Genomic DNA, 11,945 nt, shown 5'->3' with positions numbered 1-11,945 from the left:
TATCAACTGATGATCTTATACAAATAGATCTTAATCCTGAAGTTACTATGAACTCCTGTTTATGTTATATGAGTTCTTTGATTCACTTGTTAGGGTTTGTTAGAATGATTAGGCTAGAAACTTTTGTTTTGGGAACTCATTAATGTAAATGGCTGGGGACATAGTATACAAATATGAAATTTATGCCTTCTCGCAATTGATTGAATGATGGTTCTCTTAAGGGTTGACTTTTGGGACTGAAAGGTTATTGAGCTCAAATTCATAATTTAGTTATGAATTAACCTTCACTAGTAGAGTCAATGGTACTTAAGGAAACAAGAGATAATTAAAAGGGTAAAACGGTAATTTTATTCTCGATTAATTATGAACAATTATTAGAGGGTCAAGTTGTATGCAATGATTATATCAATGGATGCTTTATGATTATAAAGTACTCAGTAAATGAAATGTCTATAATTACAAGAGTGTAGTCTCATATTTATAGTGGAATAATCATGAGATTAATAAATTAAGATTATTTAATTAAAGAGTTTAATTAATAATCTCAAATTTATTGGAGCTTGGAATTATAGGTCCATAGGTCCCCATAGCGGTTCTATCAACGCTGTTCAAGGTAAGGGTTGATATGAAGGGAAAATAGTTTAAAGACATATTTAAGAAGAAACTTGTTCTTCAGGCCAAATATGCAATTATATGATAATAGTGATTAATTAATTAATTACAAATTAGTTGTAGTTAACAAAATTAATTAATATTTAATTATTGTATAATTTTTGAAATTATATTAAATAATTAAATTAATTTCAAATTTTAATTAATTATAATTTTCGAAATTATAATAAATTAAATATTTATTTTCAAAAATTTTGGATTTAATTAATTGGTAGAATTAATTAAATGTCTTTATTTGAGTGGGAGATAATAATGTGATAAGTTCAAATTGAATTTGAATTTGAAAGATTAATATTTATTCAAATAATTAATTATATTTGATAATTAATTTGAATTTAAATTTGAATTAGTTATCAGGTTGTGAGATCTTATCTCACAAAGTAATTTGAATAAATAATTAAATAAAAATTGAAAAACCATTTTCCCTAAAAATTAGGAAGCTACACGTTCACACACAGTCCATGGACTGTGTGTGGCGTGTAGGGCATTTTCATTTTTATTTATTTAATTAATTAATTAATGGATAATTCAAAAATTGGTTTTTTTTTTCATTAATAGAATAGTTAATTAATTAAAAAGTAAATTGTAAAATGGTTACAGATTTATTTTTTAAAATTTGAATATTTTCTTTTAAGTATGACTAATCAGAAAATTATTCAGATAAGAGAGAGTCTGTGAGACAACTCTAAACATTCGCTCTGTGAAAAATAGAACGATAGTTTTCTCTCCCTGAAAATAAAGAACCAATTCTCAGGCATATTCTCTTGATCTCATGTGTTGAGTACATCAAGTAGAATCACAAATAAACTATCCTTCATTCTCTAAGTGCCCACACATTTCTTGAGGTGTAGAGAACGCTTTGGAAGATCTTGGTGTGAGTACGTGGGAGCGCCTTGGATAGGAAGATCGTTCTAAATACGAAAAGATAGCAAGGATACTTGATAGGCTTCAAGAGGTATGAATTCTATCCTTATCTTGTTTATGATTGAAATCACTTCAATCTTTTAAATTTCTCTATTCGTCATATTTCTCTAGACTGATGCAACTATTTCTGGTCTACTTATTTCCATTGTCCTTATCTTATTTACATTGATTTAAACAGTGTCAATTATTCAATATCAATTACTGCCCACCAACAGAAGAAGACATTCAAGAAGGGAAAAGTTTGGTAAAATTTTTAGATTTCCTTACCCTTCAATGGATAGTAAGGTGAGATTTTTAATTTTTCATTGTCTTAATTACTAATACTATTTCAGGTTATAGTGGCATATAATCCCTTTGGTTGGCCCCGTACTGACATTGTTAAAATACTGGTAAGTATATGTTTGCTCAGTTCACATTATCATATATTAGAATATTTGAATGAATAGAATACTCTCTCCAATATGGTCTGAGAATCACAATTTCCACCAGGTTAATGATGTCAATTTCTTAACCCAGTAGTTACATATTATAAAATCAGGCAAGCCAACCACAAATGGGCACTAAAAATGGAATGCTAACTTAAGTTTATATGTCAATTTTACATCTGTAAGGAACTTTTTTATTTCTTTTCTCTGACTTGACAAAAAAATTCGCATGCTAAAATAATGCTCATTTGATTGTCATATATTACAAGGTTGATGTACCAATACAACAGAGCTATCTCTGGTACGGTTCAAGCACTGGTGATTCTGATTCTCAGGTAAGCACTTCATGTGCTATGGTTGTCGAGTTATTCAAGTCCCAAATTTGTCCAAGTAATGCCTTCAGTACTTAAAATGATCTGTCTTGCAGGCTTCAGGGGCATACATTTTCCGGCCTAATGGGGCACCTCCAACTGTTGTTTCAAGTCCAGTAAGTAATTTCTTGCAGTTCAATGTACATATATGTTATTATTTATTTTCTATAAAATATTATCAGGCCAATTTATGATAATAAGCTTTGAAAACAACAAATTAGCAGAGAGCTTCTAATGGTTTTGACTTCTGATCTGTTATCTAATTTCATGCATTTTATAGGTTCCACTAAAGGTCATTCGTGGAGCTTTAGTTGATGAGATTCACCAAGAGTTTAATTCATGGATCTATCAGGTTATTAACATATTTTCGGATTTAAAATTTTAGGTCATAATGTAAGAACCAGAACTTGTTCTCTTATAATAGTATCAAACAAAAATGAAACACAATCAGATTGCAATTTTCTGCTCTTGGGAACTATCAGACCATAGATTTAGTGTGTGTAGTTCTGACAACTCTTTATTTTGAAAGATTGGTCCAATGAGGGAAAATTGAGAATGTGTTGAATTGCTATGTTATAGGCTTTCTGGTAGAATGTTACTCCTTTCTAGTACAACCCTCTCTTTCTCTATTTTGCATCTTTAGATTATCATTTTTCTCACTTCAAGTCTTTCTCCTGTAGTATACAAAGATCATTGCAAACTCCATGCCAGCTCTTATATTTCATACAAGTGTACTCACAGCAGAGAATAAAAGGTCAGATTTAAAAGCCAAAATACTTATTATGATTAATACTTTTAATAGTAATTTATCATTACTTTGAAATACAATAAAAATAGTTCAAATGCTTATGCTAGGTTATATGTATTCTTTCAAGTTTTTAAGATTAAACGATTTTGTTTTCCTAGTCTCAGTTCCATGTTCTTAAGAAGTCTTTTAACTTTCTCAGTTTGCAATGATATATAGGAAATAAAATTCAGTTCAATCACATAACATACACATATATAGATATATAGGAAAAAGAAATAAAATATGTAATTGTAATCACTAGTTACCAGTTAGAGCTAATGATCTCTAACTTATAGTTGTCCCTATGAGAAAGGCAAGTGATCCTTCAAGAACAATCATGAGTTGAAGAACAAGCAAGCAAACATATATAAGAATTTAACTTTCTATGATAATCTCATCTAGTATTCAGAATTAAGATGAAATTAATCATCTGTTGTACCTGATTTAGTGTTGTAAGACCTCCATGGAGATGCTCTCTGCTATATATATTGGGACCTGTTCATGTTTTCATTCATTAGTAATCTTATTAGTATAAATAATATGAATATATTATCATTAGAAATATAAACAATTAAGTGGTAGTAAAAAAAATTACCACATAAGAGAAAATTCCAATGCCATATCATGTGAATAGTCTTCCCATGTCAAGGGACATAGCTCCCTGTATCAGAATTTTTTTCAACTCAGAAACTGACCCAATTGAAAACAATATTCAACAATTTAATACTTGAAGACATATTGAAAATTTATCTAGTAGATCAGTAGACCTACAAGTGTCTCTGCTGTGTGGTGGGGTGTTGTTGCTACTGCACTTATGCAGCTAGCTGCTGCTGCTGCAGGGGTATATATATACATATATTTATATATAAGAATAAAAGAATATCATTAAATATGATAGTTTATTTATAGCAGTATAGTATCTACTAGTAAAAATAATGATCAAAAGAAATAGACAAACAAACACATAAAGGCTCTCTATTAATATATTCTCATTATATAGTATAGATCAAAATATATATATATATATATACTACTAGTGATAGTGAAAATGAAAATGAAAAAATATATTCTCATTGAAGATTACTTCTGTTTTTTTGGGCCCATTTTACTTTTAGTTGTTGCCTTTTATTGTTCATTTTGCTTCTAATTTTGTTATCTATTTTCTGTATATTGCTTCAGAGTTCCTTATGTGTTTGCTACTAGTCTTCATGTCTAAATTTTATTAAGTCATTTCTCTTGTACATGTGTTTCTGTGTATAAAATAAAATCTATAGTTCTTGCTAGTTCCAGAGCCAAAGTTCTGTGTAATTTTTGATTGTCAAGCTCTATTACTAGAAAAGAAAACATGAATTCTAATATAAGAACCAATACGAGTTTTTTTCTCTGAAATAGTTTAGTATATGGGCTTCTCTGTTGGCATTTTTAGGGATGAGGCTGCATTTTATTGCCTTTAGTATGGCATTTTATTGAAACTTTGCATTGTTGATAGTTCTTTAATTGTTAAGATTTTTCTATTAAAATGACTACGAAGGTGGAGGTCTTAATTTCTGACTCCTTATCTATTTTTAATCTCTGTAGATAGTGGTCTTGAGATATCTTTAGCAGTCTGACGGGTCAGATGTTCTTCCTACAAAACAAGCATTGTTTTTCATTGTCTTACTCCAATATGTTCCCAGATTGCTTCGAGTGTTACCGTTAACTTCAGAATTGAATCGAACAGCCGGTGTATTTGCTTAAACTGCTTGGGCAGGTGCTGCATACTATCTGCTATTGTACATGCTAGCCAGTCATGTGAGTACCCATTTAGTTTTGTAGCCTCTGCTTTTCTCTTTGAATTTATTTTGATTCTTCAATTCCTTGTTTACTTTTAATCTGATACTTGTGTTTCTTATGTTTTGGGCATGAAAACTATGGTGTTTCCCTTTTTGGCTCCTATACTTGTGTTACAGGAAATTCAATGTATATAAGGTCCAAACTCCAATTTAGTTGGGTCTTTTTTTTTCCTAGTTATTTTTCCACGCACATGAAGAGAGAAACATGCAAAAAACAGATATCAACAGGTGAAAGATGACTTTTCTTATAAATTATAATGAACAGTATTTGAGATGCTTTTAAAGGTTGTAGTTATGTTTCTAATGGTACCCTAATTGTGATTTCATTGATAGTTATTTAATTTTACTTGCTTTTCAGTTCCTTCTTGACTTTTTCTCAAACACCATAGGTGTTTGATGATTTCAACATGTGAATAACAAAAAAAAAAAGGAAAAAAAAGGAAAAAAAAAAGCTTAGTTTTAGCTTCAGAAAAACAGAAAGAAGTGGACACTCACTTTGTAACGCCCTGGATAGCCAAGACAATTACACTGTGTGTTTATAAGGTGCCAGACTTGCTAATCAAGTTATTTAAGTAAAATCGTGTTACTGAAACAGTGGAGGAACTAGGGTTAAAAGTGTTTTGGTCTCAAAAGTTATATTTTCATCACTAAGCATTGTTTATCTACATGGGATCCCAAAAACGACAGTTTAAAAGCCATTTACAAAAGTTACAAAGTTTAAATACACTGACTGGCCATACTAAGGCAAAAACGAGCAGTTAGGTAGTCCCTGTCCTGGTCCACTCCTCAATCGTGGTGATCGAACAACTAGCTATGTACATTCCACCTTGGAACTCTCCACCTCGGGCTTGGTCCAGCCTGCCCTTGCCTTAACTTGCACCACGTAGCACCCGTGAGCCAAGGCCCAGCAAGAAAGCATGATAACATAGTAAGATCAGCAACACTTAACAAATATTTCACAATGCTCAACCAAGAATTCAACATTTCATACATTTATCCAATCAGTAATAACAGTTGTCGTCCAGACAGTCAATCAACTATGTTCATAGCACAACATTCACATTCATAACCAATAGATTGTCATACCCATCCAATAACATTCAGGGTTGGCGCCCTTAGTCGCACCCTCTATTTGGCACATTGTTTTCGGCTCAATAGAGCCGCCCCCAGTGTAATACTCACTGACTCTGGCCAGCTTAACCAAGCTCAGTGATAAACAAGCTGCCTCAGCTCCCAGTGGCTGAGCCGCGCCCCAGTGCGCAAATAATGATTCCGACACCCTTAGGCCGGTAATCGCATGTCCCATGGCGTAATAACACCATCTCACGACATGATATACAAATATTGGGAACACTTAGTCCCATCATGACCACATGGTTAATCACATTTACATAATAATACATACCAACCTAGGGAACACTTAGTCTCAACCTAACCACATACTCAGGTGCAGCTTTCTTACCTTTCAATTCACTGGTTTCCGATGCCACGAAGCCGCGAGCACGGTCCTCTACCTTAAGCCTCTCCAAAGTCCTAATCACAACACAAATACAATATTCTTTGTCATTAACCAATCCAAGACTACCTTCCCGGTACCTAACCCACACTCTCGGAACCCCCAAAACCTTAGAACAACACCCCGGAGACATCCCCCGAACCCTCGGAGCAAAGGCCAAAAATTGCTAAATGTGACACCCTGAAATTAACCTTGTGCCGCGGCACCACATTCCTTGTGCCGCGGCAACCACCTCCAGAGACCCCTAGGCCGCGGCAAGCAAAATCCGTGCCGCGGCACACCATCGCAGACCCAGATTTCTGGGTTTTTCCTTCGCGTTTTTCCCAAGCCTAACTCACTCCAAATCATCCCAACTTCATACCCAAGCCCCAAAACCTGTTTGAAACCCCACATAGACCAACCAACAACTTATAAACACTATAACCCAACTCATCTACACATTTATCCACATAATTGACACCTAAATTCAAACTCTAACACTTAAACTGAAACTTGAGAAAAGTACAAACCAGGCCCCTAAATCTTTAAACCATAGCAGCTATGAAATTGCAAACATACTTAATACCCTTACCTCAAATAGAAATTCGACCTGAGCTTCCTCCAATCCAAGCTTGAGCTGAATTCCACCTTAACAAACCAGCTGAACTCCATACAAGAAAAACCATGGCTATCTCTCAATTCTTTCAAAAACCAAATTCAGAACTTAACAAAACAGAGACCAATCCCTTACCTCAGTATAAACCTTAATATATGCTTGATTCCACCTCCTTAAGCCCTTCTCTAGCCTCAAGGAACTCAGCTCAGTTCCTCTCCCACCTTGCCTCTTAGGTTCTTGATTCTCCCTTTCCTTCTTGACCTTTCTAGCCTTCCAAGACTTAACTTCAGCTTTACTTAGCATAATAAATCGTACATATCTTTTCCCTCAGCCAAAGACTCTATATTACTGCCAAAAGACCTTTTTAACCTTCCTCAAATATCCTTTTCTAACTAAACCTCAAGGGTACACTTGTCTTTTCACCACCTTTGCAATTCTACCACTTTCCCCATAAAACTTGTTACTCTCTATAGTTACTAATAGTTACACAGGTTACCAAATTACCAGTTACCACTATCTAGCTTTCTAGGACCGTCTCGGCACGTGCATCACACTAGTATCACAGCACCCACGTGGTACGATTCACACATCATAATTATCACATAATATAATTCACATAGTCATATAACATGCTTAAAATCATAATCTTGCATCTTAATCATAATCATCACACATAATTCTCATCATGCCCTCCTGGCACACTAATCAAGGCCCTTAAGCCTTATTAGTGAATTTGGGTCGTTACACACTTAGAGAGAAATTCCCAGAAAATGAAGACCATTGTTTTGGCCAATGATGGTTCTTGTAGAAATACATTGAACAAGAAAGTTGGGCAGACCCACATACCATTTTTGGTCTCACTGTTGCCCACATCCCATTTTCTATCTTTTTTTCCATTTCATTGTCTGGGTACTGTTTGATTAAACTTTGGGAGTTTCCTATGGAATTCTGAACCATTCTTTATGTTCCCTCCTCCACTCTATACCATAAAAAGAACCTCTGTTTTTGACATAAACCACCCTCTTTGCAAAAACTAATTGTTTTAATGCCCCAGTATTCAGCACCAGAATATTAATTGTTTTAATGCTCAATATTACAGATATCACACAAGTATAGTTTGATTTACGTAATCACCAAGTTTGGGTTGCTATTCGTTTACGACTTGGAGACGGCTACTGCAGTTTACAGAAATAGAATTAGTCCACAAGTATAATTTTGAAGGCTTTGTGTTGGGTAGCTGTAGAATATTTTGTGCTAAAAGTAGTAACTTTTCAATATGTTGAATATTTAAGACTACTTGAATACTTAAAGAACATTTTGTTGTTGATGACAGTGTTGAATGTTTTAAACTAATTTGTGGATTGTTAATACAATGTTGAATGTTTTTACTTTTTGTTATTTGAAAATCAAGTTCATTTGATGAAGCTAGTAAATATTAGAAATCTAATTTTAATTATATAAAAAAATTAAAATATAATAGAATAAATTAGTGTATATAAATGAATATATAATGATAATTTAAACTTATCTATATATTAAAATAATACGAATATTGTGTTATAATATCTATTACAATAACACTTTTTATGTAAAGAATTTTGTTATGCAAACTTCATTATATAACACAAATAATGTGTTATACAAAAGTGTAGTATAACACAAAAAATGTGTTATACTAAAGTGTAGTATAACACAAAAAATGTGTTATGCTAAAGTGTAGTATAATAGAAATTTATAATTATTGAAATGTGTTATATAATCGACTATAAATAATATAATTAAACACTTATCTATTGATTAAAATAACACAGAAAGTGTGTTATCGTTGACAGTATAATAACACAACTATATAACAATGATAAAGCGTTATGTAAAGTACCATGACCTACGATAACATAGTCGATCTTAACACATCAAAAAGTGTTATGGTATTTTTTGATAACACATTTTTGGTGTTATTAAAAGCATTTTTTCTTGTAGTGCTTAGATGTCCCTGCCTGATCAAGAACTCAATTTCATCCTTCAACTGGTTGCATTCATTAGTGTCGTGCCCGTAGTCGTTGTGAAAATGACAGAATTTCATTGTATCTCTCTTGGAGATATCCTTCCTTATAGGCGTTGGTCACCTGGTAGACTTCCGCTCGACTTTCGACAAGAGCCGTATAGTTGGTGAATCTTGGCTCATATCGATTGCCTTTGGGGTGTTTATTGTCAGATGCCAACGGCTCATTGCTCGCCAGTTTTCCACCGTTTCTGCCATTTTCGTTCCTGTTGCCCTTGCTGTTTCCATTGGGTTTCTCCGACCCATTGGCGGCCTGGGAGGGTTCTTCCTTTGGCCCTTTGTCCTTCATGGGCGATTTCCCCTTATTGGCAATCGCGTCCTTGAGCTTGATGTACCGATCAACTCGATCCAAAAACTCCTGGGTACTTCTTACCCCATTCTTTCTTAGGCTACTCCAGAGGGGAGAATGACGTCTAACCCCAACAGTTAGGGCCATCATTTTTCCTTCATCGCCCACTGTCTTGGCTCCAGCCACTACACGCATAAAGCACTGGACATACTCCTTCAAGAGCTCTCCCTCCTTCTGGCATATCTCGACCAGCCGGTTGGCCTCTGTGGGGTGTACGTGACCCGCATAGAATTGTCCGTAGAATTCCTTCACGAACATTTCCCAGGATACTATACTAGCAGGAGGGAACTTAAAGAACCACTCCTAGTGTAACATCCCAAATTTCCTAATAAGGCTTAGTGCCTGGATTAGGGGGCCGGGAGGCAATAATTGAGTTAATATGTGAATTATATTATAATATAATTATGCTTGTATTTTAAAGATATCAAATATGTGTATGTGGGCCCGTTTCTTATAAGAAGGGTATATTAGTAATTTGACCCGTTCGGGGTATAAATGCGAATATGTGCTTGTGCGATTGAGACCACATCATTATGTGGATATATTTGGGTTACTTGACGAGAGGCGGTCCCGATGAGCAAGTTAGCGAAAAAGTCACAACGGGGTCTAAATACCCTGTTCGGGGTATTTTAGTAATTTAGTACATTACCGGGAATTAGTGGGTAATGGGAATTTATTGGTAATTGTGTGAGAATATCGGGAGTAGCAAGAATTATAGAATGCAAATTGTAGATAGCGCGATTTAAGGCAAAGGACAAAATTGCCCTTGTGAACACTTGATGAATAAGATAAGGGCAAGGGGCAAGATGGTCATTTTTGAGCTAAGTGTTAGGGTGAGCTGGGCTGGCTGAATTATGCTGAGAAGGTTTGAGAAACTAAAGGAAAAGAAAAAGAACTCAGCAACTCCCTTTCTCTCTCTCGTTTTCTCTTTATGCTATGGAGGTTTGAGGATTTTTCTTGGGAGGTTGAGGAGGAAAGCTTGGGAAATCAAGGTGTTAGGCTTGGGGGAAAATCAGAGGCTAGGTTCAAGGGTTTCATCACAGTTAAGGTAAGAATTCTGAACTGAAATTGCTTGGTTAGCTTTGCTGAATATTTAGAGAAAATATGTTTATGTATGCTTGATAATTGAAGGGATAGGTTTGGGTAAATTTGATGTGTTTCACTGTGATAATTGGTTGGGTTTGATTGGTGAGAATGATTATATGAGTTTGGGAATTGAATTGGAGGAGTGGGATGGAATTGAATAAGTTTTAGTTGGATTCGGTTGAAGAAAAACAGAAAATTCTGGGTTCGTGGTGATGAGCCGCGACCTGCGAAGAGGATTTTGGAGCCAATAGGGCTCGGATGCAGGGGCGGGCCACGGTGCCTCAGGGGCGCGGCACGGCGCCTCAGGGGCGCGGCACGACGCGTGTTGGATTCCAAGGAGGCCGCGCCTTTGGATTTAGAGGCGGGTCGCGGCTCGAGTGTGAGGGGCCGCGGCTCTTAAGGGGAAAATTGGCTTAAATGGGATTTTTTTAGATTGGGAACTTAACCGTTTGGGCTTGGGATCGATCCTACTTCCTTGTTAAGTTGAATTCAATGTCCTGGAGGCTAAGAGTTGGTTTGGAAGTTGTTATTTACTTGTTATTGATGAGAACTTCCTTATCGCGGTTGTGACTAGGTTTTCGCTAAGGGCTTGAATTGGGGATCGTGCTCGGAGGGTTGTCGCTAATAACCCGCATACGGACCAAAGGTAAGAAAACTGCACCTGGTATGTGAATGCATTATTAGAGCTTAGTTAAGGTGATGAACATGATTATAATTATGTTGCGAATGTCTGATTAGGTATGCTGTAACGTGCATAATTATGATTATGCTTATGACTATTGAGTGAATGTATGATAATGCATTGTGTGATTATCTGTTAAGTATGCTATATGAAACATGTGGCTGTCTGTCATGACTGTGAGGCTTAGTTTATAAACTAGGGTATTATTAGAATGTTAAATGGGGATCAACTTATTAGTTGAGAATATGATGGGCTCTGGGAGATTCTTAATGGTTGAAAATCCCAAGGCTTCAACTTATAAGTTGGAGGCACGTGGTGGCTTGAATTATAAGTCAAGGGCATAAGGAGCTTAGTTTATAAGCTAAGATTGGCATAATGCACATGGAGTGCAGGCCACCATGGCTGGGCCACCCTGGGAGTGCAACATGCACTTGACTGGCTCGGATGCCAACAACTTGAAAGAAAGTGCGACATGCACTTGTGTGACTCTATTGTCTCCAATTGGGTTTAATGAATGCACTGGATTCAGTTATTACTGTTTGATGGTTGTTTTATTCAATGAACCGTTGATTAAGTTTTCTTGCTGAGTCTTTTGGCTCATAGGTGCTTTGTGGTGCAGGTAAAGGTAAAGAGAAGCTCAACCA

The 11,945-nt window shown here is 35.4% G+C and overlaps 2 long non-coding RNA genes across 2 annotated transcripts; both read left to right on the top strand.

Annotated features, from left to right (window-relative positions):
* Positions 1–1,954: 1,954 nt before the first annotated feature.
* On the top strand, positions 1,955–2,987 carry LOC133801848 (uncharacterized). The gene is made up of 3 exons (XR_009877021.1): positions 1,955–2,202; positions 2,291–2,532; positions 2,673–2,987. It is a non-coding gene; the product is annotated as an uncharacterized LOC133801848 (long non-coding RNA).
* A 1,776-nt stretch (positions 2,988–4,763) lies between these two features.
* On the top strand, positions 4,764–8,542 carry LOC133801773 (uncharacterized). Its single transcript, XR_009876961.1, has 2 exons — positions 4,764–4,970; positions 8,222–8,542. It is a non-coding gene; the product is annotated as an uncharacterized LOC133801773 (long non-coding RNA).
* Positions 8,543–11,945: the final 3,403 nt, after the last annotated feature.

Source organism: Humulus lupulus, chromosome 9, assembly GCF_963169125.1.
Source record: "Humulus lupulus chromosome 9, drHumLupu1.1, whole genome shotgun sequence".
Lineage (NCBI taxonomy): Eukaryota > Viridiplantae > Streptophyta > Magnoliopsida > Rosales > Cannabaceae > Humulus > Humulus lupulus.
This window is presented reverse-complemented; position numbering and strand designations above follow the sequence as displayed.